Source organism: Octodon degus, unplaced genomic scaffold (genome assembly GCF_000260255.1).
Source record: "Octodon degus isolate 3935 unplaced genomic scaffold, OctDeg1.0 scaffold00109, whole genome shotgun sequence".
In the NCBI taxonomy this organism is placed as follows: Eukaryota; Metazoa; Chordata; class Mammalia; order Rodentia; family Octodontidae; genus Octodon; species Octodon degus.
This window is the reverse complement of record NW_004524685.1, coordinates 1145871-1173132: the sequence shown is the minus strand read 5'-3', so window position 1 is coordinate 1173132 and position 27262 is coordinate 1145871. Positions and strand designations below refer to the sequence as shown.

At 38.5% G+C, this 27262-nt stretch overlaps 1 pseudogene; it reads left to right on the top strand.

Annotated features, from left to right (window-relative positions):
- The window catches only part of LOC101574689, a 72341-nt pseudogene extending 48091 nt beyond the window's left edge, over positions 1 to 24250 (top strand).
- The last annotated feature ends 3012 nt before the right edge of the window (positions 24251 to 27262 follow it).

The following is a 27262-nucleotide window of genomic DNA, read 5'->3' as shown; positions in this document are numbered from 1 at the left end:
GTTCCCAGAATTTTCTTAAGTAATAAAAAAGCTATTAATGGATCAGTGCACTATTCTTTCCACAAGCAGTAGTTGATAGTAACACGTGGAAGTGTTAAACTCACAGGAGGGACAACTACATTTAGGATTGGGTCTAGTCCTAGTTCAATCAGTTGTGTGATCTAGGACATGTCGTTAAACCCACCCATCTTTAAATTCAATTTTCACAGTAGCTAGAATGATTAAAACCCAGAAGTCTATGAATCCTTTCCAATGGTTCGCAACTAGGTGATTTTACACACACACACACACACACACACACACACACACACACACACACATTGTTCAATCATGAGAAATTTGGCAATGTCTAGGGCTGTTACAACTCAAGTGAAGAAGCACCACACACATAAGGTAGGATCTAGAGATACTACTAAACATCCTACAGTGCATAGGACAGCTCTTCACAACAAAGACTTATCTAATCCAAAATGTTAATAAAGCATAAAAAAAGAAAAAGCTGCTCTAATTGCATCATAGGAGATAAATTTCCAATAACCAGTAGATCAGAACTTCGATCATTTTTAGGTAATGGTTGGTAAAACTATCTTTCAAAAGATGAACAACTTTCAGAAAAGTACAGAACATCACCATTGATTTCAGCTGCCAAAATTGCTTAACTCGACATGAGGATATTCACATAAAATTAGTCTTCACCACCTCTAGCTTCATCGTCCATTATCTCGGTAAAGGCAGTTCACAAATCTGTTTCCATACCACCAAATGCAAAAGCATCACAGAAGTGGGACAACTTAGAAATCGATGTGGGCTTCTCCAGAAATCAGAGTCTATTTTAATAGCTGATCATTTACTTGGTTATTCCTCTAATCTGGAGCTTGGTTATTTTTCTAAGACTGAGCTTGCCCATGGCCAAGTGCATTATTGCAGTAATAAGAAGATTAGATGATAACATATTTACATTGGGATTCCATTCCTAACAGGGGCAGAGAAGATCCTACTATAAACCATCATTAATTAAATGCAAAGATTAAGGAAAATCCATAGTTAGGAGTGTATTTTTAAGAGCTATTTTAAAAGCTAGAGTTTTATGAGATTAAAGAAGCTATATATAAAAGATTACATTTGCTCATTCGTTTGTTGCTTTTGCAACAGTGGAAAAGTGAAAAATCTGTTAGCTATATTAACCCAAACTTCAGTTCAAAAGGTTTTTTGGGGGAAAGGAGAAAAAAATCTGCTTTATCTTAGCTCTTTAAACTTGCAACAGTTTTGTCACCGTGCATGTTTAAGAACTCGTCATGATGGTTTCAACAGACAGTCCATCAATTTCAAAGCTACATTCTCAGCTTTAGTTTGACACACTATTGATATGGTGACGAGAGTAGTTATCTTCTATCAGAAATACCAACATAGAATTTCAAACATATAATTCAAGAAGAATAAAAGTAGAATCTCAGCTAAATAGGTCTTCTGAAAGTCTTTCAATAAACACATGCTTTTCTTTTTCTTTCTAAGCAGTTTATCACTCATTGAGTTCCTGAGTATGAAGACTCTAAACAATTGCTAATATATAAACTAACTCTATATTATAGAAATCACAAAGCTGATGAGTGAACGTATATATGCTTGGTCAGTGTACCTTTGTGTTTTATGTTACAGGCTTTCCTTTGAATCTCTACATAGACACTTTCACGTCTTTTGCTTATAGCTGATGCAATTTTAGCAAGCTCTAAAATCTTTGTGCTAACAGTCATTCAACTCTTAAAGTGCCTTATCATTCTTGTCAAATCAGTTTTAATGTTTGTTGGCAGAAAATTCTATTGTTTCCATAATGGTAGACTTAAAGAAACCCCAAAGCTAGCACTAGAAGAATGTTTCCATTTTCTGAGACAAAGAAGGGGGGGAAGGGAGACAGAGAGACATAGAGAGACAGAGAGAGATGTTCTAAACTGATTTTAGAATTTAACCATTAGAATTGTGACAATACAAATTTTGCTATGCCAGTCTGATGTCATAGGCAGAGCAACAGAGTGATGGACTTGCAGGTCAAAAACTTGCTTATATTTAGCTGCATCATTTTATAATGGTGGATTTAGGAGCTTATTTCTGCACTTCACAATCTCAGTTACCTTCAAACTCCTCTAATGAAAAATTATTGTTGGTATTACATAAAACAATATTTTAAAAGTGCTTTATCAGTTGCAAATCATATAAGCTACAGAATAATATTTGCTTTTCACAATACATTGGATGGACACAAAGAACAAATTAATTCAAGGTTAGAAGTAGCAGAACATATATGCTGTGGCTTTGTATGCTAACATCCTAAGACGTGCACATTCTTATGTGATTTATAAACAATAGGCTAACATAAACTGTGGAGAAAAATAAAAGTTCTTCCTACCCAAAAACATCACTGTATTTTCCCTATTGTAAAATATGAAACAAGATGACTATCTCATGAGCTTTTACTTTTTATGTAGAAGTGGAAGGAATAAGACTTTGTAAACTTTGGGTGTACAGGAGACCTTTGCCAGAAGACATATCACTACTGGAGAAAGTAGAAAAATTCAAAATTAAAAGCATGTTTTAAATCACAGGCCATTCTGAGTAGCGTAAGAAATCTTGTCCATGTGCTTCCATTCTACTTGGGGCATGAATTGCCCTTTGTTCAATGTGTCCATGCTGAATATGCTACCTTCCAATTAGTTACACAGTCACCATCTCATTTGCAGGACCAACCCAGATTGCAGACAGAGCTAGTTATTCAAATATCTCTTTTTGTTTTGGTTCCAAAGTGTAAGAGTAGTCATGCTGGCAGTTCAGTATACCTAAGAGACATCATCAGTTGCTTCCTTTAAGTTAAAAGGTAAAAGATTTCAAATTAATAAAAAACAAGAAATTTGTATATTGAAACTGCTAAGATTTATAGTAAGAAGCAATATTCTATCCCTAAATTATGAAGAAAGAAACCCTCATGGTTTGCTTTTGTACCCTAGATGGCAAAAGTTACTGTCACAATGTGGGATACTCAGTTAATTGGGGAAAGACATTACATTTGTGTATGCATGTGTGGAAATAAACCATATAGATAGATAGATAGATAGATAGATAGATAGATAGATAGATAGATAGATAGATATAGATGTAGATGTAGATGTAGATGTAGATGTAGATGTAGATGTAGATGTAGATGTAGATGTAGATGTGATGTGGTACTACCCAAGGTTGTAGACATACATTCAGGGTCTTGGACTATATCTCCCATTGATGAGTAGGGACTACTATGCAAACAGGTTAAAACATATATTTAGAATTAAACTGTTCAGAGTTTGGATTGTTTGAATCATAAATTACATATATATTATATTGCAAATTCTACCAAAATTAGAGTTCCTAAAGATGGAGTCAAGAAATTGCTTGCTAATTAATTAGGAATGGTGAACAGCTACTATAGGATGCTTCACTGAAAATCCTGGCATAGTAGGAAAGATGTCAATCAACTTTGGTGTATATAACCCTTATTTGGGTGCTGTCTTATTATTTTATATAGTACTTAGCTCATGGTATAATTTCTCATATAATATTCCACTTGTTTAAATAAGAGAAAGAAGCCAGCAAGATTGACCTATTGTCAAATAACTCTACTCTTAAAGTTCAGTGTTCTTTGAAACCTGACAAAAATATTGCTTAAAAATTACTAGGAAATTAATGGCTATTATTCAGGCAATATGATCATCGCAGCTCTTTCTATGTCAATGAATAACTATGACCTAATCATGTGGCAGTGTGGAGTAAGTGTTATGAATACTGATATTGTATCATATTGGACTCATCTAAAGACTTCTAGACCCTATCTAACTTCATTTTACTAGAAAAATTCATAAAGGCTGGAATCAATTTTCATGTCTGTTTCTCAGTTTATTAACTACATCATGTGTCTTTGCATATTCTATTCCCTACCCTGACGATCTGTGTGTGCATCCCACAGCAAATCTGCCTGCTCTCTCTCAGCACTGTGAGCTAGAATATGCTGTAAGCTAATATAACAGTGTCCCTCTGTCCTCCTCTCTTATCTAGCTAAAATGCATTCTCCTCTGTCCACATGCTACTCTCTTTGTACTCACTTCCACCAGCACCTACTGGCTTCAGGGTGATTACCATAGACAGGAAGTAGATTGCTTATCAGTAGTAACCATGTAAGCAACTGAATCAAATAAATGCTCAATAGTTGCTTTCTGACTGCGTGAATATAGAATACTGAAAGTCAAGCATTGTGCTTATGATTTTTTAGTTGCCAAATGGTTTAGCAAACCTCAGAGGATATTTACTAACCCAACCTATTCTCTCATTCAGTGAATCATTAGTCAAGTAGCCACAGCTTTTCTGTATCTGTTGCAGGGAGAGGAGAAAATGGACTCTGCATTTCACTCCTTACCTCGAACAGTGGTAGCTCAAGTTTTTCATAATAATCAAAGGACTTCTATCTAGAACATACAAAGAATTTTAAAAATCAAGCCCTCAAATTCAAAGACCAATAAAAAAATGGGCATCTGTGATGCATACACACTTCCCAAATGAAGAAATATAAATGGTAAATATATGAAAAATGTTCAACATCATTGGTCACTTAAGAAATGCATATTAAAACAAACTGAGATTCCATCTCACCCCAGAAAGAACTGTTATCATCCAGAAATCAACCAAAACGCATACTAGAAGGTCTATGGGGAAAAAAATCTCCCTTCTCCACTTGGTGGAGAATACAGACTGGTGGGAATACAGACTGGTGCAACCACTGTGGAAATCAGTATGGAAACTGATTTCCATTGAAACCAGCTATTTCCTGTCTGGATATTTTCCCGGAAGAACTGAAAACATCATTCCACAGCAATATGTATGCGCCCATGTTTATAGCAGCACAATTTGTCATAGCTAAATCTTGGAAACAACCCAGGTGCCCATCAACTGAGGAATGGATGAAAAGATGTGGTATTTTTATATAATGGAGTACTACTCCACTATAAAGGACAAAATTGAGTTTTTTAATAGGTAAATGGATGCAACTACAGACCACACTTATAAGTGAAATAAACTAGACTTGTATGTGTAAACCATGGTATTGTCTTCTTAGCGTAAGAAACTCAAAAGGTAAATAAGATCTAAAAGGTACAATAGATATAGTGAAAGAGAAAGAAACTTCTCAAAAGGAAAGAAGTACTATGAGGAATGGAAAAAAAGAAAAGAAAGAAAAAACGCACAATGTATATGTGCAAAAGATAGCTAAGATAGTCATACTACTAATTTCTATTAGTTCATTGAAAGGAACAGTTACTGCTTATATTGTGTGATCAATTTTGCATGTCTGCACCTGGTAATCTGAGCAACTACTTTGAAGATAATACTATGCAATATAATAACTATTGCTAATTTTCTATCTTCTTGTTTATAATTCTGTATCTTTTTTTGGTTATTTGTCTCTTTAAAATAATAAAAAATAAAAGAATTCTCTACCAATCTTCTACTGAGCCTTATGGAAGGTTGGCTCCCCCAGAAAGCACCAGCAGCAGAGTCTCATTTCTGTATAAACTGGAGAAAGCTAATTTCTCTGGATTTCAGGCCTCATAGTTCTATAATGGGGAAAATACTTATTTCACAAGGTAATAGGTGGAAGAAAAAATATATATGTATATTATATCACCTTAGAGGTGTACTTCTTAAATGTTGATCCTACCTGCCCACTTTCTTTCTTCACCTCTGGCCTCCTCCAATGATCACAATGATGAAATCATATTTGAAGAAGTCATAGTGGCCACTATGATTCCACGTTGGGGAAAAGATGAATATAGAAGTAGAGGTTTCTCAAAATACTGATAATTTGCTTACATTTAAAAGACTATGTAATACCAAATACCTCACTTCCTCATTCATCAATATGCACTGAATGCCAGTACAGGCATTTTCTAGGTTTTACATAGAGAGCAATTGCTAAGATAGACAATATAATTTATCCTCATTGGGCTTTTGGTCCAGGGTCTTCAGCTTATGAAGAAATCAAATGCTTCTGTAATGTACAAAGCTGGGGAATGTTTACATTTTCTAGGCATGAAGGAAATTTGTTTTGTCTTTTAAAAATATTTTGTAACTGAGTTACTTCTCACATTGGGTCATTTCCCATTACATATTTTTAAGGTTATCACAATATTTTATATGTAGTGGCTGTTCCAAAAATATTATTATTAAATGAATAAAGTTTTAAAAGACTTTTATTTAGTTTAGTTTTAAAATGCCTATGAAGACATAGAATTTGAAAAGCCCTTGACAATAGCCATTGAATATTGATTGGGGAACAAAGAATGTGAATTTCATGAATCATGTCAGCCTTCCCACCTCCACTAGGAAGAGCAGCAGGTGGGCTATCTAAATATATAAAAATGTTTCACAGTTGATGACTTTTGAGATTTAATTATGAGATGAGAAAGAACTGTTTTGCCTACCAAAGAGGAACACATATTTCTCTAACCTACTATATGATTTAGAAAGCATATGATCCTGGGAATAAAAAGTACACAAGAGAAATAGAGGGAAAATATCCACCCACTGTCTACATAAGCATACTAAGCATTTATTCCATAAAGCTTCCTGTCAACTTTGTTTTTAGGAAGATACCTGGGAGCCTTCTTTTGCTGTTATATAGAAGAAATGAATTGTGCTGTAGCTATGGTGGCTGATGGGGCTTCATTAGGTCTCTCTGTGCTTGAAATGATATGTATTTCTACAGGGAGAGAGACTCTGACTGCAACAGAGGATGAAGAATACCCTGCTCCAGTACCCCACCCAGCATTACACAGTGCTCACTGAGGCAACACTAACTTTATGCTCTGCCCTGGAAAGATGGTAAAATTTGAGAGCTATAAGTGTACTTAGAATTTCTTAGTTGTTTGATCACATTGATGAAAGGAAATGCAATCAATCTCCCCCTAAGACAGTGAGTGGTATTGGCCATAACTCATTACTCCGTCAAGGATTTGGCATTTCAATCGATGGGAAATGATGTGTGATCATTCTAATTTATTATACATCATTTCCCATCAATCGACGAGCTGAAGCCTTGACATAATAAGTACTTACAGACACTGTCAATCATTCTTGGTCCAAATACCTCCCAGTGCTGCCATTTGAGATATTCTAGAGACTCATGAAAATAGAACATGGCCCCAAATCACCACTGCAATAATTTCATTAAGCAGAAGACTTTGAGATGACCTCTTTCTGGAGTATTGCATCAGCAATTGCTTAAACACTGGGACACCCAAATCTTAAGGACATGACATTGATTAGTTTTCTGATTAGTCATAATTCTCTTTGCAACCCATCCAAATGGGATTCAAAGATGGTGGTGTTTGGCAGCATCATAACAGTTTACATTCTTCTTTCTAAATGCTAATTGTCTCTACTTACCTCATCCCCCAAATTTACTGTTTCTGAGTGCTTTTGTGAATAATGTCAAGGCACATCGATTTTTAGCCTTTTGTCATTGTGAAGAATGACATCACAAGAGAAAAGAACACCAAATAGTATCAAGATAGCAAAGCTTATGCATTGCCTGTATTTTTACATAAGTTCTCTTTGCTGTCATTATTGCCTGTGTGGAAACATTGGATGACCGCTGCCTGGTTTGATTATTTCTTTTTGTTTCAAGTTTGATTCTTACAAAAATAAAGAACACTCACGTGTGCACATGCCAAAGCATAGTGTCAAAACTCATACTCTGAACATTACATACTCCATAATGTTTTCACAGTAGCTCCAAACCTACATGCTGCTTTATATGAACATTTTTATGGCAGGTGATGACATATTTTATATTGATTTTCTGATATTTTCAAGAGAAAAATCATATTTCCTTAAGAATTTGTACATGTCATGGGAGGAACTTTCCTTTCTACCAGTTTAAAAGGAATATTTTCTCAAAATAGGAGTGATATACCTTTTATAATTAATGCACATTAAAACATTTGTGAATGAACAGAAAAAAGTATGGTCCAGGTTGACTAGAAAGTGCTACATACATTGCGTATGACTATCTTCTCTTAGATAGTCATTAATCACTTTGTGGGAAAATAACAAGTCAGGACTTTTCATTCTTAATAAAAATTTTAAGGGGGGAAAAAAGAAGTTACTTTCTTTTCTCACCATCAACTTTTGTTGAATCAATTTATTTCTTTTTCTTCCTGAATCCAGCTGCAGAAGTCTGAAGAAGCTGGAGTGCAAAACCTAGCCCCACACAGTGTGTTGCCTGCAGCCTACAGGTATGAACTGGAGGTCAGTTCAGGGACTCTAACTCAACCGCAAGAAAGTTGACTCCCTTCCATAAAAGAGCCTTAGAAACTAGAAATGATACATCAATAGGTTGAATTTTAGTAGACTCCAGTGAAGCTTAAAGCATTCATGAGTTCACTCAGTCCCCAAGATTTGCCTTAGCCAGTGATTTCAAATTTTTGGGGGGGAGATGTCCTCCACTTTCATCTTTGCTTCCTCATCAGCCATCACTGGGTCTTGGCAGAACTAAAGCGTGTTGGGGAGCCAGCTGGCTCCTTTGCTCCTCATATGCTCTGGGGCTTATCCAGGCTAATGGAGTATCACAGTTCATTATGCACCTTCCCCCTCTACCCCCTGTGAGGAAGAGTCACTAAATACCAGGTTTGGGGCAGAAAGCATCGCTGCTGCTGAAATTGCCAAAACGAGCTGCCAGTACCCTGTGGAGGCATTAAGGTTTATCAATATTTGTAATAATAATAATAATAAATGTGACCTGACCCAAGAAGAAAGCTGCAGGGACTCCAAGCATGCAAGAAAATGAATGTCATCTACTACTTCTACCTTGTTCTGCCCTATTGGGCAGTGGCAAGTATCTGCTTACATTCTCACATTAGGCTATGCACTCTGCCAAGCTCTTCAGTGCAGAGATGACTTAGATCTTAAAACAACACTGAGAAGTCAACACTATCACTTTCCTTATGTACGTGGGAAGGTACGACAGGCCTAGACAAGCAAAATAACTTGCTTACAGGTGCGTAGCATTGAAAGAGCTGGCCTTCCAACAACAGTCTCAATACTGTATGCCTGGCTGGGGAGAGAGCTCAGTGATCTAGCCACCTGCCTGGCAAGCTCAAGGACATGGGTTTGACTCCCATTACCACATGCCATGCTGGGCCTGGAACTCTGGGCATGATGCACTGGCCACCGAAACCAGGCATGGTGGCACATACCTGCAATCCCAGTGCTGGAGAGGCTGAGTCAAGAAGATCACTGGGAGTCTGAGCTATGTAGCAAGACTCTGTACCAAATAAATAATAAATCAAAGATTTTAAAAGATACCATATGCCTATCATTTACCCCATTCTCCAGAAAAGACTTGAAGGAAGGGATGTGACCATGGGATTCAAAGAGGAAAGCTAGCGAAGCAGGGCTCTATGATGTGAACGGAGTGTAACAGGAAAGAAGAGGGAACACAATGGCCAGCACCCATGCAATCCAGAAAGGTCTCCAAGCATGAGACAGGAACATCAACGTATAAAGTTGGGAATTATAATAATATCTTTATGATAATTAGGACAGCTCTTCCTATAAATATTTATTTCTGGAAAAGACAAACTATGACTCAAATACTCATTTTCACAGAGAACAATGATTATAAAAACAGACTTTTTCAAACATCTGAGGCAGAATCAATCATAGTCCATGGCACTCTCAGAAAAGAGGTCCCCACTTCCGAATGCACACTAACAAAGGAAACAATGCCCTCAGTGAGTGCTCACGTGTGAGGTTTGAGTTTGATACCATTTGAAAAGCTTGAGTAATAAACTTCTGAAAAATGGTGTTTGATAATGAGCAAGCCTTTAACTACATAGACATGTTGCCAGGTACCACTTTAATAAACTATTACAAATGATCGATGCAAAGGTGTTTCCAACAGCTGTTTATGCAATGTGGCTGGAAGAATTCTTCCATAAAGAAGCTGTTAGCAGGAAAATTGGCTGTGCACGGTTGTGATGTCAAATCCATACATAACAAACTTTTTCCTGTCAATCAACAACCTTGCCATAAATTAATCCATTTATAACAAGCCTTTTTTGAATTGACAGTTTCAATGTGAGGAATAAAAGAGACTCTTAAAGGAAAGTGAACTCAGAAAGGCTATTTGCAACTCTTTAACACATGGTGAGAAATGGCAAAGCCTTGTGACTTCTGTAATGTGTTGAAAAGGGAAGGCAGGAGCTCCAAACCCTAAGGGAGCTTTCCAGAAGCTGCTGAATACAGCAAAGCCAAGGGACCTCTTAGGCTTGGCTTGCAAGGTGAAGAGGGCATACCAAAAGCTAATGAATGGAGATAATGCTAGTGGATTTCCACTAATTGTCTTGAACATGAACATCCAGTGCTGATGTAGTTGCTATACAAACATACTGTTGTTTGCTCTTGCTACCAAGGTTGTTGATGGCACCAGAGCTCTACGTGAGTGAGTCTATGTAGTGAATAGCACCTTAATGTAGTTCCATCAAGCAGACTTCTGGGCATGTTGTTGAGTGTCATTGTCCTGCCCTTGACCCTGTTTTACACCAATGCTTTCTCTCAAATTCAGTTTTCTCTGGTTCTGATTTAATTACCCAACAACTTCAACTCACAAAAATCACAAGATTAGGCTGGGGATATAGCTCAGTAGTGTAAGCACCTGCCTGGCAAGCACAAGGTCCTGAGTTCAATCCCCAGTACTAGTAAAGAAAAAAAAAAAAAAAGATCACAGGGTTGTATAGAATGCTGTTACAACATCAGGTGTGTATTTCTGTTTATCAAGCAAAATAATACCTCAGGCAAGAATTATGATCTTAAGATGGCCAGAGGTGAGATGTTAGAACCTGCCAGGATACCTAAAGCCACATTCTTGAAACTGCTCAGTTTTTTACTTCCACATAAGACAGAGTCCCCTTCTGTAATCTGTAGAGAGAAGAAAATGTGGTTATTCTTCATAAATTTAATATGTTTCTTCTTTTGTTCAAATGGCATCTACAAGTGTTTCTAGAGGCAGCGTACTTTCTCCAAAACTTAGTACACAAAACATCCCTCCCCTCTTTAATCGTCCCACCACATCTCCACTTAGCCAGCACAACCAAAAAGTAAATAGGAATAAGTATCACACACATAGATGAAAGACTAAAATGACTGCATATATCGATAAGAATTTTTAAATGTATTAGGAGTTTTGTTTGCTTTATGTTTTGTTTTCCTGGAATAGAGAAGAACCATCACTCTACATTCTCCCTAATTTATTCTATGGAAGTTGTCCTTGAGGAGAGAGGCCCCGTGCTTGCCCGGACCAGCGCTCCTTTTTGCCCAGACACCCTGCCACTCCACTGGGTAGGCCGAGGCTCTCAGGCCCCTGATCTGCACCCTTGAGATGCTCACTGTATAGTCCCACAGCAAACAAATGTTCCTGGGCCTCTCCGCACCACAGCCATGCCAGCTGCAAGTAGTCAGTGTCTCGGCCTCCACGGTTCCCAAGAGCTCTGTTTTCCCACTGCTTCCCGCTGTGTCTTCCTGTCATGATTTGCATTTGGGATTCTACATCTTTTCTCAGACGATCTGCAAGCTCCTCAACTAGGCAGCAAGTGCCACCAAAACCCACATGTCCTCAATGCCACCATCAGCATCAGTGAGGAAAGGCCCAAGGCCTGAGCACAGCATTAACTCTAATGCACTGCACTGCTTTTAAAAGCAGTATTAAAAATAGTAAAAGCACTATTTTGAAGGACAGTGAAAAGCATTTTGGGAGCATTTCTTCTCCAATCTAATCTATCAAGTATATTTTGCAGCCAACTTTCTGGATCTTGCTCACTCAATAAGCTAAAAAAAAAAAAAAAAAAAAAAAGAATGAATGAATGAATGAATGAATGAATGATCACAGCCCCTAAGTTAAAAAGTAAATGGATGAATGATTGGCCCAGTGAAACAACCATACACGCACAATGGTCTACCTTCTGAAACATCATTCTTAAACATCAATGTAAGTTTAAACTCACTCACATTAAGTTTTAGCATAATACGGATAAATATTTCTATTTAAGTATTTTTATCTCCCATAAGAAATTCTTTTAAAGGCCATCTTTGACATTCTCATCTCTTAATACAACCAAACTTAGCCCCATAGTGTAATCAAAGGTCAAAAGCCTTGTGTATTCAAAGAGACAAATATAGAACTAATGTTCAAAACAGAGAAAGCAAAGCTATATTTATTTTTAAAGAATGCATTTGTCCAAAATATATGGAGCATTTTATGTACTTCATGTTAAGTGTATTAACATGTTCACTTTTGGCAACTCGGTTATTTCTCTGAGGTTATCACTGAAACAAATAGATTCGTGTCAGCTAGTATAAAGCTAATGTAATCTAGCTCTCTTCTTCCATTCCTTCTTTCATTCAGTATCCACTGAGCTTTTATCATGTGCAAGCACATGAAAAACACACACATCATACCACTCAAAGCCACGTGTTCCTAACTACAGGCCTCCGGCTAGATTCTAAAGGAAGAACAAAGGTAAGTTCATAGGGTATTTGCAAAGTTTCTTTTGCATTACTTCACATATTTTTATTTAGGAGCAGATATATTTTAAGTACTAGAGTTCCATCAGGATATAAAACATAAAAATATAAACAGAAAGAAAATGCTGCCATCATGGGAGGACATCTACACAAACTATGCCTCCAACTTCTTTATTTCCGCATTTAATTTCACCAGCTCTGAACTGATTCAGATAATGGAGAAAGCTGAGAAGATAGCAAAGACAGGATCATGGAAAGGGAAATTTAGCATGGTAAAGATTAGTAAAAGACTAGAGGTTTCCTAGGTGCGACAGAGTTCAGCACATGCTACCCTAACATAGGGCAGTTGGCACTTGAGAAAATGGGAGCAGTAGGAAGAACAGTCTTATTTCCTCATCTTCCCACTCCATGAAACAGCCATAAAATTTAGGGATGTCACTCTCTGGTTTTCTTCATCCCTTCTCCCCTAAAGCAAATCAGAGGACCCTCATTTGAAGTGTACTCGCTTTACACAAGGAGGAAAAGGAGCATCCCTGTCTCTGAAGACAGGAAAAAGCAGCAAATAATCCAGGAAGGCCTTGCTAAATCCCTCCCAGCTGATTAACATTAGATCGTACTTCCTTAGCCCAACCAGTTAGTCAAAACTATCTACTTCTTTATCAAACCTAAACGTAAATCTACTCCTATTGTGCTTATCTTTGGATCTTCATTTCTGAAGTTGCCAGTGTCATGTACAATTTACTACATCAGTTTATATACTTCCCCCTGTTCAGTTGTCTTTTGTTAGGAGGCCTTAGCCTGTATTCTGCTGGTCTAACAGAATGCCACCAACTGGCTACTTTGTAATCAATAGACATTTACTGTTCTCACAGTCTCAGATGCTGGAAAGTCCAGTAGTGTAGCAACAAGATGTGGACGGGGCCTTTGTGTTGCACCATACCATGGTTCAAGGGCCAGAGAACAAAGATGAAAGGAGAGAGAAACTCTGGGACAAACTTGTCTTTTTATCAGGGGCCTATCCCTCAAATAACTAAACTGCTCAAAGATCAGGACATTAATCCATTTGGGAAGAAAGAGCTCTCATGATCGATCTCATCACTTTCAGAGCACTCCACTCTTCATAACCTGACTGATTTCTAGGAGTAAGTTTCTACCGTATGAATTTTGAGGAACACATTCAAAAAATTGCACACTCTCAATCATAAACCCAGTGATGGGTGGCAAAAGATAATCTTCCCCCCCCCCCCCCCCCCCCCGCTAAAATCTCCTACTTTCTATGTTCCAACTTCCTTTGATTTTGGATGCTTCATTAGCACCCAGCTGTCAGCAGGTCCTCTGGAGGAAGCCCAAGAATTCCAAACAGGCCAAGTCTGCCATTTATAGGTATCTAAGCTTTCCATCCAAATCCCTAGAAAATTGAGAGCTGGTTGCCAATGACGGATGGATCAATTGTTATCCTTAAAGATCCATGTATAACGAAGAATAACAACTATAATCCTAGGTAATTACACAGTTCCATTGTCCTCTAGCTCCAGTTTGGCATCATCACCATAACTTCAGTAGACACAGCCTCTCCTCTTGCCTGCCTCGTCTGCTAATTGTGCACACTTGATTCAGTTGTACAAGGATGGGCTAACAATAGCTGACACCCAATTTCTGGAACTTATTATTATTATTATTTGAAATCATTACTCCACCCCCACCCCTAAAAAAGACATTAGAGAAAACTGAGAAGAGCCAAAATCTTAGGTGAACATTTTTCCGGCTTTGGCTGTAAATTTTTAAATTAGGAGCATTACAAATGGAGATCTTAGGATAAAGTTACTGTAAATAAGATCTTTGTCTCCAAATGAGACTAGTTCCTCAAAACTCCTTTTTGTTTTTGACTTGCGCTGTTCAGCCCCACTTTCAGTGAAATTCAATCACATTCATTAGCATTTCTAAAGATGTAAGCTACTCAAAACAGCTGCATTGTCTTCCCTTTTCAACTAAAACACAGCTTTTCCTTCTAAAGGGAGAAACCTCCCTTCACTTACCCCATTCTTTCTGCTTGGCACCCATAATTTTCAATGGTAGAGCCAAGCCTCATGAAACAGGAAGTGCAATCCCATTTGATCTCACTTGAAAGAAATTGTAAATACTTGGTAAGGACGGAAACAGGGACTCAAAGAAAAAATACCAAAAAAAAGTGAGACAAAGTAATAATCGTTTAAATGAACTAAGTCTTTGTTTTTGGAACTAAATCCTCATTATTAGGGGTATTTAATATGTTCACTATAAGAAGCAGACCCCTATTGATCAGTCCTTTTCCTCTCCTTTTTCTGGCTATTTTGGCAATAAAGAGGAAAATAGTCTATCTTTTTCATCTTGAATTATAAAATTAGCAGCCTTTTTTAAAGCCAAGTATTGATGGAACTAGTATTGTAAGAAACAAGGGCTTACAAATTAATTATTTTTGCTGACTTGCAAAACCATCTTTTGTGATGTCCAATTTAAAATTTTGCCTGCAATTCAACTGTGAGCCCAATTCTGTGCAGTTAACACCTAAAGAAAATACACTGTTATCTACAAACGGAGACGGTGCACACAGCAATCTGAGGAGGGCAAGTACTGGAGCCGCCTTCCAGAAAAGGTTTGCCATGACCCATGCAGATGTCTGGTTTTTCAGAACAAGGCACTGGGGCCCTCACTGATTTCCAGTCCTCCTCTGTTGTAGAGATCAGGAGGAGGATGGGAAGTTTAGAAACAAGGAAATCAGTCCCTTGTCATCACATCTGAACAAAACAAAAGACAATGTGAAATTGAATCGAACGTCTGCTTCCAGTAGATGTCAAACTGAATTAAAATGTTCTATTTATATAGAAAGTAGACCTTTATATAAGAACTATGGAAAAGGAAGCAACTCATTAAGAAATTTACTAGAAGAAACTGAGTCTGGTAATACAGAAGATAGGAACAAAGGCATCAGAATTCTTGCTACACTAATGGATTTTTTTAAGGGCGTTTCACATATAATTTATCTAAATTATTACTCTTGTAAAATTAGTAAGTCCCTAATCAGGTGTGTCAGAGGTGCTATAGCAACTTGCTAGGTTGCTAACATCTAAGTTAGGTAGAAACATTAGAGGCAGTCAGACAGTGTTAAGTCCTCAAGGGAGTCAGTACAGAGGATGAGAACACATTACAGCTATGCTACAAGACCCATCTATTGAAGGCCAGACCTCAAATTAAAGATGAAATGACCAGGCCTATATAACTCCCCAAGTGATAAGCAGTACACTGAAGATTATACTATAATTGGTATCACTTGGTCCAAGAAAGTCTAGATAGACACCAGCCACCAGGTAGGTGACCAGGACCTCCTGATCCATTACTTCCTAAAAAAAAAATCTTTGTTCTTTCCAAGTACACTTGCTACATGACCTGTTTCCCCACTGGATCAACATGACTTAAGCAACTATACTTGTAATCTTATTGGTTGATCATAGTTTTGACCCATGTTGTGATTTTGCTCTATAAAACTTCCTCTGTAAAGTGGTGTCCTTAGCAACCCACTTTCAGGTCATCTCCTATATCTCAGGAGCTCTTTCTCAATAAATATTTCCTACTCTTAACTTTCATTATTCCTTAGAATTTCTTCCTTGATTTTGAGAACACAAACTTAGCATACTTGATATTTAGCAAGTTGGAAGTCATATTATTTCTTCTCTATCAATAGGACCTGAAAAATCATTTCACTTTATAGAAACTACTTTTGACCTGGGATGCATGTCTCCAGTTGAAAAAAAAACTTAAAATCTGATTCTAAGATGACAAATGAAAATCAGACCTATTTTAAAAATTGTGTGACATATAACTCCTTCCTAAAAGAATTTCCAAATTCATGCTTATGGGGCAAAGTAAGTCAGAAATGTCAAACTACAAGTGACAAGTACTTGGAGAAATGCTTCTTCAGACTCTCCGTCAAGTCCTTACACAAATGAACTTAACTTGCCAGCATTCATGAGATGTAACTGAAAATTCTGGCTGGCTACACCATTGTTCTGGGATACTGATGGAACAAGACCTTTGTGAAGGTACTTACAGGGTCTCCTGCAGGAGCTTTGGCAAGTTCATGTTTAGGGTACTCTCCCATGTGGATAAAAACAACAGTGTTCCCTTGTGCTATCAGACCAAAAAGGGGTTTCACTGGCAGAATGGAAATAGCCTCTTACTATGAGCTGCTCAAGGCAACTTTCCTGAGTCCTGGTCACAGCAGATACAGAGATCCAAGGAGCAAGTGCAGGGTTCTAGAAGGTTCCAACCATTTGGCACCAAACTTTTTGAGGCACATTCTGGTTTTCAGAACTCTCATTTTAATTTTGTTCTGCTGGTCTGTCTTCCTAGAATGTGTGATCCTTTACACTCTTGATATATTTTCTAGGAAAATAAATACACCAAAGTTAGAGATCACCGATAGAATGAAAACAGAGATGTGTGGGTACATGTCTCCCTTCTGGAGGTAAGTATACGGACCACAATAATATTACCTGTCTTTTATTGACCTCTTCTTTTGTACCAAGGCCTTCAAATGCATCAACCTCTAATTTCTGCAACAACCTTATGAGAACTGAGATACAGAGAGGCGAAATAGATGAAACGTCCATTAACCTACAGCTGGCAAGTACTCTCACAGACTAGTACTCAAGTCTGTCCATCATTAGTCCCATGCACTTAATAGGATATTGTATCCCCCTGTTTTACAGTGATTAAAATAGTGGCTTTAACCACTAAGGCAGTGGTTGTCTGTCTTAGCCAACAATTTTCCCTCTATATTTTTATAGTACTGCAAATGGAATAATTCAAATCATTTGCCAAAATTCCCACATGATTTTGTGACTTATACAGTCCAGGCTCCAGTAATCTCATTTAAATTTAAACTGTCTAGAACACAACTAGCCAATAGAAGTTTTGGCAATAATGGGAGTATTCTAAAAACCCTCTGTTCTATAAATTAGCCACTAGTGGGGCTGGCAAGTTAGCTCAGGGTCTAAAGCGCCTGATTAGGCAAACTTAGGCAAGTTCAGGGACTGTGGTTCGATCCCAAGTACATGCCATACCAGGCCTGCCCCCAGGGTGGGCAAAGCTGGCCACAAAAAAAAAAAAAAGGAACTGTTTAATTAGTCACTAGTCACATGTAGCCACTTAGTACTTAAAATGTAGCTAATGTGATTAAGCAACTGAATTTTTAATTTTTCTAAATTTAAATTCAAATATGGCTAGCAGCTACTATATTTCTCCAGAAGGAAAGACATCACAGTCATTGAATTGAAGTTGTTAAATTCACTCACCAATGATTTTTGAGGGCTCACTACACACCTGATTCAGTACTAAACATTATACAGAAAGTAGTGAAGAAAACTGGCATAAGTTTCTGACCAAAGGGGACAATAAGAGCCAGAGAGGCTGGAAACAACCAGAAAATGTGTCATCACTTTTCATGGGACTTAGGAAGGATACAAAGCTCCTAAAAAGGAGCTGAGTCACAACTCTACTGTGTCAAGTGTTGTTGAAAAGATAAAATGAGGAAGAAAAAAAAAAGATGGATGTGTCTTAGCCAAGATACTTTATGTCTAATCAAGAATAATTTCAGTGAGTTAGAAGCCTGCTTGGAATGGGTTAGAGAGTAAATGAAAATTAAGACAATGATGGTGAACATGACCTTTGTAGACCACACTGAGGAATCGCTGCTAAAAAGAGAACAGAAATGGGGGTAACCTCAGAAGTGGTACAGACAGCCTAGCCTTCCTATATTGGCAGCCAATGGGATGAATTTATTGAAGAGAAAAGTGACAAGACAGCACAGGGAGGTAAGGGCTTAGGAACTGATGTTTTTGAGAACTTTGGAAAGAAATAAGATCCAGAGATGAGATGAGCAAGAGGGCTCTGCCTGGCTGACAGCGAGGACTTCTCCTCGGGCAAGAAAAGAAGCTGGTACGAGGGATGTGTTCACTTAACCCATCAAGACAATTGAAAAGCAACTGAATGTTTTTCATAGTCTCTTCATAAATACTCTACGGAAGTGGCATTAGAAACATACAATAAAAAAAGAAACATACAATAAAAGCAAAACTTCCCCCAAGTGTCTTCCTCTCTCTCCCTTTCCCTTTATCTTTCTTCTTTATTGCCTGCTTCTGCTCCATGACTGTCTCTTTGCCAGCACTCCAAACTCCCCAAGAAAATCTCTCACTTAAAAAAAATGTATACACACTCTCTCATACAGACAGATGGAAAGGGTGTCTAATGTTAGGTCTAAAAAGTCATGATTCTGTAGATGATAGAAACCATTATTTAAAATTTCTCCTTTCTATTTGTAAGAAACTGGGTGAGCTTGGAGGAATTCTGAGGGTTACCAAGTTTATTCTAAATCAAGTTACTAAGATGTCATATCTTGTTTCAGGTTTTAAAAAAAGAATATGGAAAACTTCAAAATTACAAGGAAAGTAGGGTGGGAAAAAAGAGATTTTGAACAAGGAAGAAAGAAGAGGACCACAGAAAAAGTAGGAGAATCAGGGCCAGTACTGCCAAGCCCTGAGGAGAAATTAGATGTGGGATGAGACGCAACATCTGTTCTTCTTTTCCAAGCGCTTATTTCCAAATTCATCTCCTCTCCCTTCCTTGCCTCAGCCAGGACCTATCTCCCTTGTCTTTGAAAAAATAAAAACAACAAAAGCTTCTCACTAAACAATGAAACTGCTCTTTATCACAACCAAAGTAGATGGGTTCAGTCATTAGGTTGGGTGATAATAATTCAACAAGGCATCCCTCTTCCAGACTGTCCTTCCCCCATGCTCTTAATGCAGTGAGAGGCAAATGGAGGAGGTAGAGTAACTTACCTCTTAAACTGTTTGTTTGAAAATAATACCCAGAAAGGGAAAAACAATCCTCAACTAATGACTGCCTCCCTTGCCATCTGCTTCATCTAAACATTAGCATATCACAGATCTGAGTGAACTCCAATTGCACTGGAAATGGAGTGCTCGGTTCCACATTTTTAGACCCTAAATGGGGGAGTCAAGTGAGAATTCTCTATGGGATTATATGGCCTTTATGGGCTTCCAACACATGCATTCAGGGCCACATTTTCAGTCCAGCCTTAGCTCATCACACTACAACCGGAGGCAAAACTGTGCCTGGCTTAATTAGCACAAGTACTAATCAAGTACTAATGAAATTTGCCCATAAGCAGTTCTTCAGACTAAGGCACAAGTTGCACACACAATTTCTGTATATATCACTTAGCATGTCAGCACAAAAGGAGGGAAGAAACGAACAATTCCTTCCTAAGATTTGCTTCGGGCTAACCACAGGCAAGCGTCGTCTCTACACAGAAGTAATACATTAGTCTCATCAGTGTAAACTCCGTAAATCCTAAATCTGCACACTGCATCCCAACTTGCCACATTAGGTTCCAAATTTATAAAAATACAAAGAATGTTAGCAATGGAGTCATTTCACTCTCACTGATTTATGAGTTACTTAAGATGTGAATTTGGAAATGAGTGTGATCTGTTAAGTACCTTAAAAGAATAGGATGTCTTTCAAGCTAAACTTCAGTTCTAAGGAGGTGGCGATAATGCTGGACATCAGACCTATTTGCTTAAACTCAAAATAATAACAAAAAGCATCCTAATTGTATCTCTCCCACCAATCAGTGATGTACCTTGAATCTTCTCACTGAAGTGTTTAAAATTTGCTGTTAAGATCTGCTCAAGCATAGGAGCTTATTTACAATACAAATATTAATTACACTGAGGAAGATATTTTAAATCTATCAATTAAATATACTAATCGGAGATGCAATAAACATGTTGAAATACATATTTACATAATCACGTTTCACACCTAAGAAACATTTTTGGTCTGGTTGTCTCATAGGTACTTTCCTAAAAGTTAAATTCTAGGTCATCCTGTTTCAGGAACACAAGAGAAACAGTAATTAATTCTCAAGAGCAAGATCAAATTAGAAAAGCCAGAGAAGAATCCATGAGGACCGGATGCTGTCATCTCTTCTGGTCAGTAAACCATGCTCCATCCTCAAAGCGCTGTTAGGTTTCTGATGGGAAAGGATCTCACCTTGAAGAAGCTAAACCTTACCCACTTGAACAGGTGCAAGGGCCAGACGATTAGGTTTTCCCTTTATGGACTATCGACAAACATCACTTAAAAAATAATAATCACTGATGAGTGCTGAAAAACAACCAATTCACACAATGTCTTTCTAAAATGAAATTCAGGAGAGAGGAAAAGAAATAATGCAGACTCAGGATCACCTGGGCTGCGAGGAGAATGTCACCTGGGGTCCTCTGCAGGAGAGTCCTCCCCACAGCTGCCTCACTTACCAACAGCAGGTTAACCTTGCCGTTGACTCTTCTCGCTCTTTGAAAGGCACTGTGGTCTGTGTGTTACTCCTTTTCCATCTCTATACAGCTCTAACTTACCTATTTCTACAGAGATACAGGGGAGAAAAGGAAAAAGATGATTTTTGTCATTAGTGAGTTTTATTTTTCTTCATTAAAAAAAAGGTTTGTGACTACAAAGAGTGTCAATTGTAAATGCTATATAAAAGAAAAAGAAAAATTCACGTGGACCGCAGATGGTAACAAAATTCAAGACCTGACATTCTTCAAAGGAAACAAGGGCCCCATCTGCTGATGCTTACATGTACTACAGTAGCAGAGGGATTAAAAAAATCAGAACAGGAAGAAAGGATTAATCTAACTAAAGCACAATAAAGAGCTGGAAGCTGCAGCCTGTTAGGCTCTGAAGGCATCTTAAGGAGTTGGAGAACCTGACCCTGCTCCAATGCCTCTATGTCCTCCTCTGTAGGGGCTAACGGACAGAAATCATTCTACATAGACAAATGGTTGTTTTCATTGTTTAGTCCTGTGGACAGGCGCACCAAGCACTGCGTCATAAGCCTTTGCCTCTCTCCGAAGCTAACTTTGGTACCTTTGTTCTGGTTTTTGTGTTTTGTTTTGGGTGGAACTGGGGATTGAACTCAGACCCTTGCACTTCCCAGGCAAGTGCTTATTCTACTAAGCCATCTCGCCAAGCCCTTGAGCTAACTTTGGTGGGAGAAAATTCTCTTGTTTCCCTTCCTGATAACTCTTTTTGAAATGATTGCATGGTAAAAGTCTTAAAAATGGGTTTGAATGACTCCCCTTCTGATGGTGATAAAAAAAAAGACATTCCAATTACATTTTATGCCTGCCTACAACGTAATATAATGGTGCAGTCCTTTCTCTAATGCTTATTCTGTTTATGATCATTTCTACAAATAAAGGAGTAGGGAAAGCATAGAAAGAACCACTAGAGAGCTCAACAGAGTGCAGCATAGGGCCGTGGGCCTCGCTGTGTGATGTACTTGGGGTTTGACCTTATGCTTAGTTCTCCTGACTTTAGAAATAAAGGATAAGATTGCATGATCTTTATGCTCCTTTCCTTCTCACTTTAAAGTTCATTGCATCATTCAGAAAAGCAGAAAGAATTTCATAAATTTATATATTAACATTAGTATATTGAGACCTAAGCAGAGGCTTTCTGGGTTGAGCTGTTACTTGCCCTGTCAGAAAGATGGATGGACGGACTGGCTAAGGTTATAGGATGCCTGCATTCCAGGGCCCTCTGCCTCCCTCTGGGAACCTGGGACTTCCATTCCCTCTAGATGAACAGACTAAGACAAAAGCAGAGGACAGTGTCTTGCTGATGCATTCCTTATTGGGGGCAACCAAAGACCCATCTGTTGCCAACCAGCCTAAGAAAAGCAAGACCAAGAAGACCTCTGTTAAGGCTATTTCTAAGTCCACACCTGCTGCCCCTCTAGCCCCATCTGTCACTGAGATTGCCACCAAGCCCAAAATAAGTTTTCAGGCTTTAAACCTACCAATCTTCTCCCAGATCAGCCAGGCTTCAGCTACTAGTCAATATTCAGGCTTCTTCAGGTACTGCTCCACCTAAGAAAACCAACAAGATGAAGAGAATTGCTGCCAAGGCAGCCCTAGTCTCCCCGTGTTGCCTTTCGGACAACGAGGGTGTCGCCCAGCTAAAGTCACCATTTCAGACTCCAAATCTACCATTTATCTCACAGACTACCCAAGCTCCCATTGCCAATGAGTCAGCCAGTTCCTCAGCCTTTATGGCCTCCACCAAGCCTAAGAAAACTTCCAAGCCTAAGAAGGCTGCTAATCAGGGTCTAGGCAGTGCTACTGAGATCTCACTAGCTATAGCTACCACCCATACAGCTACTACCAAGGCCAAATTACGAATGGGACAGCCAATATGCAGGCCACAGCACCCACTGTCAGACTGAGAAGGCTTCCAAAGCTAGGAGGACTACTGTTACGGCTACAAATACTGACACGGAGCATCTTGTCCCCCAAATGCAACTGAGACCACTACCAGGCAGATGGAGACCTCAGCAACATCTCTGTAGCCTAAAAAATCTAAGGGCAAAAAGGTTGTCAGCAAGTCCCCAAATTCTGCTTTTGAGGTCTCTGAAGCTATATCTTCCACCCCAATGGTTACAAACCAAACCCTAGCAGCCAACCTTCATGTCAAGGGAGGGTCTAGGGTTCAAACAACTGTCACAAAGGCTCAGGTGACTAAAGTGAGACCCACATTGTTGAATAAATGAGCCCGGCCAAGATGTCCAGCTCTCAGGCAAGCATAAATGCCTTCAAGACTCAAGTTGCTACTGCTGTCCAGGCACTGACAGATAACTGTCTGGCTCAGCTGAGTCTGGAACCCACAACTAGGACCCAAGGCAAGAGGAACTGAAAGTCCAAGCATCTGAATGGTGATGAGAGAAGTGGTGTCAATTACAGGAGAATTCCATAGGGCCAAAGACTTCCACCACCCCGAGATGTGGCCATTTTTGTAAGAAAGGGCAAATAAGTTGGTGAAATATCTCTTGGATAAGGACCAGACAAAGATCCCCATCAAGCGTTCAGACATGCTGAAAGATGTCATCCAAGAATATGATGAATATTTCCCAGAGATCATTGAAAGAGCAAGCTACACTCTGGAGACAATGTTTCAGACCAATCTGAAGGAAATTGATAAGCATAGTAGCTTGTATATTCTCATCAGCTGGGAACAATAAAGGATTCACGCAAGCTGGGTCTCCTCATGGTGATTCTGAGCATCATTTTTATGAATGGCAACAAGGCCATAAGGTTGTCATCTGGGACGTGCTGCGCAAGTTGGAGCTGTACTCTGGGGTGAGGCACTCACTTTTGGGGAAGTGAGGAAACTCATCACAGACGAGTTTGTGAAGCAGATGTACTTGAAATACAGCAGGGTCCCGAACAGCAGGCCACCTGAATATGAGCTCTTCTGGGACATGCGCTCATACCATGAGACTAGCAAGATGAAAGTGCTGAAGTTTGCCTGCAAGGTACAGAAGAAAGACCCCAAGGACTGGGCTACTCAGTATCAGGAAGCAGTGGAGATGGAAGTTCAGGTTGCAGCTGTGGCTGTGGCTGAGGCTGCGGCCAGGGCTAAGGTTTAATGTTCACAAATATCACTAGTGAACTGCAGCATTCCTTCCCGGGAAGCCAATGTCCACACAACAGTCAGCAGCCACTACCGATCAGCTAAGGGTGACATGCAATGAAAAATCTGTTTTCTCTTCTTACTCTATTGTTTGCTTTTTGTGTGCTGTCATATTTTGGTATCAGAGTTACATCAAATTTACAAAATGCAAAAAGCATTAGCATATTGCATATATCACCTGTTCAATAACATTTTGTTTTTAATAGATATACTTTCAGTCAAATAGTGTTTATATTTTTCTATTTAATTCTACCATTCTAAATTGGCTATACTTCTCTTTCATTTTATCTATTTTTTATTAGAATATGTGGGGAGTACACAATGCTTACATTCCTGGGGTGGAGTTAGTCCACGCACATAACACATCTCAATTCTTAACCCCCTTCCTTCCTCTATTACACCATGCCTCTACCTGTTGATCCCCATCCCTGATTTTAATGCATTTAGTGCAGGGTCTACAAGGTCTTACTACACAGGTTGGACTCATAGCGATCCTTCTGTTTTCAGCCTCCCAAGCAGTGGGATTACAACCGCATGCCACTGTGCCCAGTATCAATAGCCGTCTCAGTGTGCCCTGGGTGCAGGCCCAGCATGGCAGATTGGGGATCAAACCCCAGGCCCTCCCATCCTTTTTGAGAAAAAGTTATCTCCCTGCTTCCTATTATTTATCTTTCATTTTGCTTTTTATTTGTAATTTGGGTTTCTTGTGTAAGAGAAACCATGCGATTTGTCCACTGTGTGTCTGATTGATTTCACTTAATGTTATGGTCTCAACTTGCATCCATTTTCCTACAAACAACTCAAGTTCATTGTTCTTTATGGCAGAATAATATCCCTTTCTCTGTAAGTACAATATTTTCTTTATCCATTCATCTGTTGATGGACATATATGGGCATATAGGCTGTTTGCAAGATTTAGCGATTATTATGAATTGTGCTACTACAAACACGGGTATATAGTATCACTGTAATATGTCTTTAATTCTTTGGGGAAGATACTTAGAAGGAGAATAACTAGAGTAAATGGATTTCTATTTTTCTCAGAAATCTCCATACTGACTTCCATAACTGTTGTAATAGGTCATACTCCTACAATGATGCAAAATCCAGTTACACACACACACACACACACACACACACACACACACACACGCTGCATTCTCACCAGCATGTTATTATTTGATTTCTTGATAATGGGCATTCTTTCTGGGGTAAGAGAGAGCCTCAGTGGTGTTTTAACTTGTATATCTCTAAAAGCCAGTGATGCTGAGCATTTCTTTATGAATTTATTTTATTTTTTTATTAATTTTATTGAGAAACAAATAGCAATGAGACAGTTTCAAAACCAATTAATAGGACAGTTTAAATAATTAATACATTGTATATTGTTGTCTTCATAGTGGTTATTCATAGTACAAGATGCAGACATTATATTCTGTCCAAATACTATTAGTACAAATCTTTCTTCTCATTCAATTAAGAGAAAGTAGCTATACATCCATCCTAACTATTTTTTATATACAGATACAAAATGGTCCTTCATTTGTATCCCCTTTTTTCGTTTAGTTTTGTCAGAGATGGGTCTTCCATTGTTATTTAAGTATTACAGGTATGTGAGTTCAGCAAAATAATCCAATATAGTCCACGAGGCCATAATAGTAGTGGGTTATCTGTAGGACTGGCAATGTCAGAAGTTGTTGTTGTTGTTGTTGTTGTTTTTACAGAACCGGGGATTGAACTAAGATTCTTGCGCTTTCCAGGGAAGCGCTAATTCCACTGAGCCATCTCCCCAGCCTGTCAGAAGTTGTTGACTTGAGCATTTTACAGCTCAGTATTTCAATATGGCTCTATTTTTTTTTCAGAAGTGGTGATTGAACTCAGACCCTTGTGCTTGCCAGGCAAGCACTTATTCCACTGAGCCATCTCCCCGGCCCCCAGGGAGGATTTTAATACCCCTTTTTTATACTTTTCTGTTAGATGGTTAAGACCAAGATAAAGCAAGACCTATATAACAAGAAATGTAACTTTTATATCTGATAAGGTCAGTCAAATCCCCTCAGGATTTACCCTGAAGTCCTGTACCGCAGTTTGTAGATCCTTTGTCAGTGTCAGCCATGTAAATGAGTCACAGTCATTGCCTGACCAATCTGCTCTCTGTGAAAGCCTGAAAGAATGTTTTTTCTCCATGTGACTCTCCAAGACCCAATCTAGAAATGGGCATCCAAGATGAAGGCACACTTCTCAGAGGACAAAATTATAGAAGTGAATAAATATATGAAAAACTGCTCCACATCACTAGCCATCCATGAAATGCGAATTAAAACAACACTGAGATACCATCTCACCCCAGAAAGAATCGCTATCATAAAGAAATCAGCCAACAACAAATGCTGGAGAGGCTGTGGGGAAAAAGGAACTCTTTTCCACTGCTGGTGTGAATGTAGACTGGTACAACTATTATGGAAATCAGTGTGGAGACTCCTTAAAAAACTAGGACTGGAAATCTTCATGAATTTATTGGCCATCTGTGTTTTCTCTCTGGAGAAGTGTCCATTCATTTCAGTTGTCTATTGTTTCAGTTGGGTCATTTATTTGGAGGGAGTGTCTAATTTTTTTTAGTTCATTATATATTTTAGATATTAATCCTGTCTCAGGAATAGCTGGCAAAAATTATTTCCAATTCTGTATTTAATATGATTTCATTTGTTAATTCTTGATACTATTTCTTGTGTTATTTCTCTTTTCTACATATTAGGAATATAGTAATAATTGCAGAGGACAATTATGCTAGACAAGCCAAATCTTTTCCACATTTATTCAGAAAATTCTCCCAATATTTTTGGGAGCAATGATCTCTCCTCCATTGTGCACAGCTCTGGAGGGATCCTCAGACAGATGTAGCTTATCTCTCCTATCTAAGTTGTGAGCACAAGAACAAAGATTGTTCTCTGTCCTCTTTTCTGAGGCTTTGTACAGAGTTAAATAAGAATAGAAAAGCAACAAGGCAGGTTCATTCTAGCACTGTGATCTGAAATTAGTGTCACTTGGTACCTACTAACTCAGACTCCAGAAG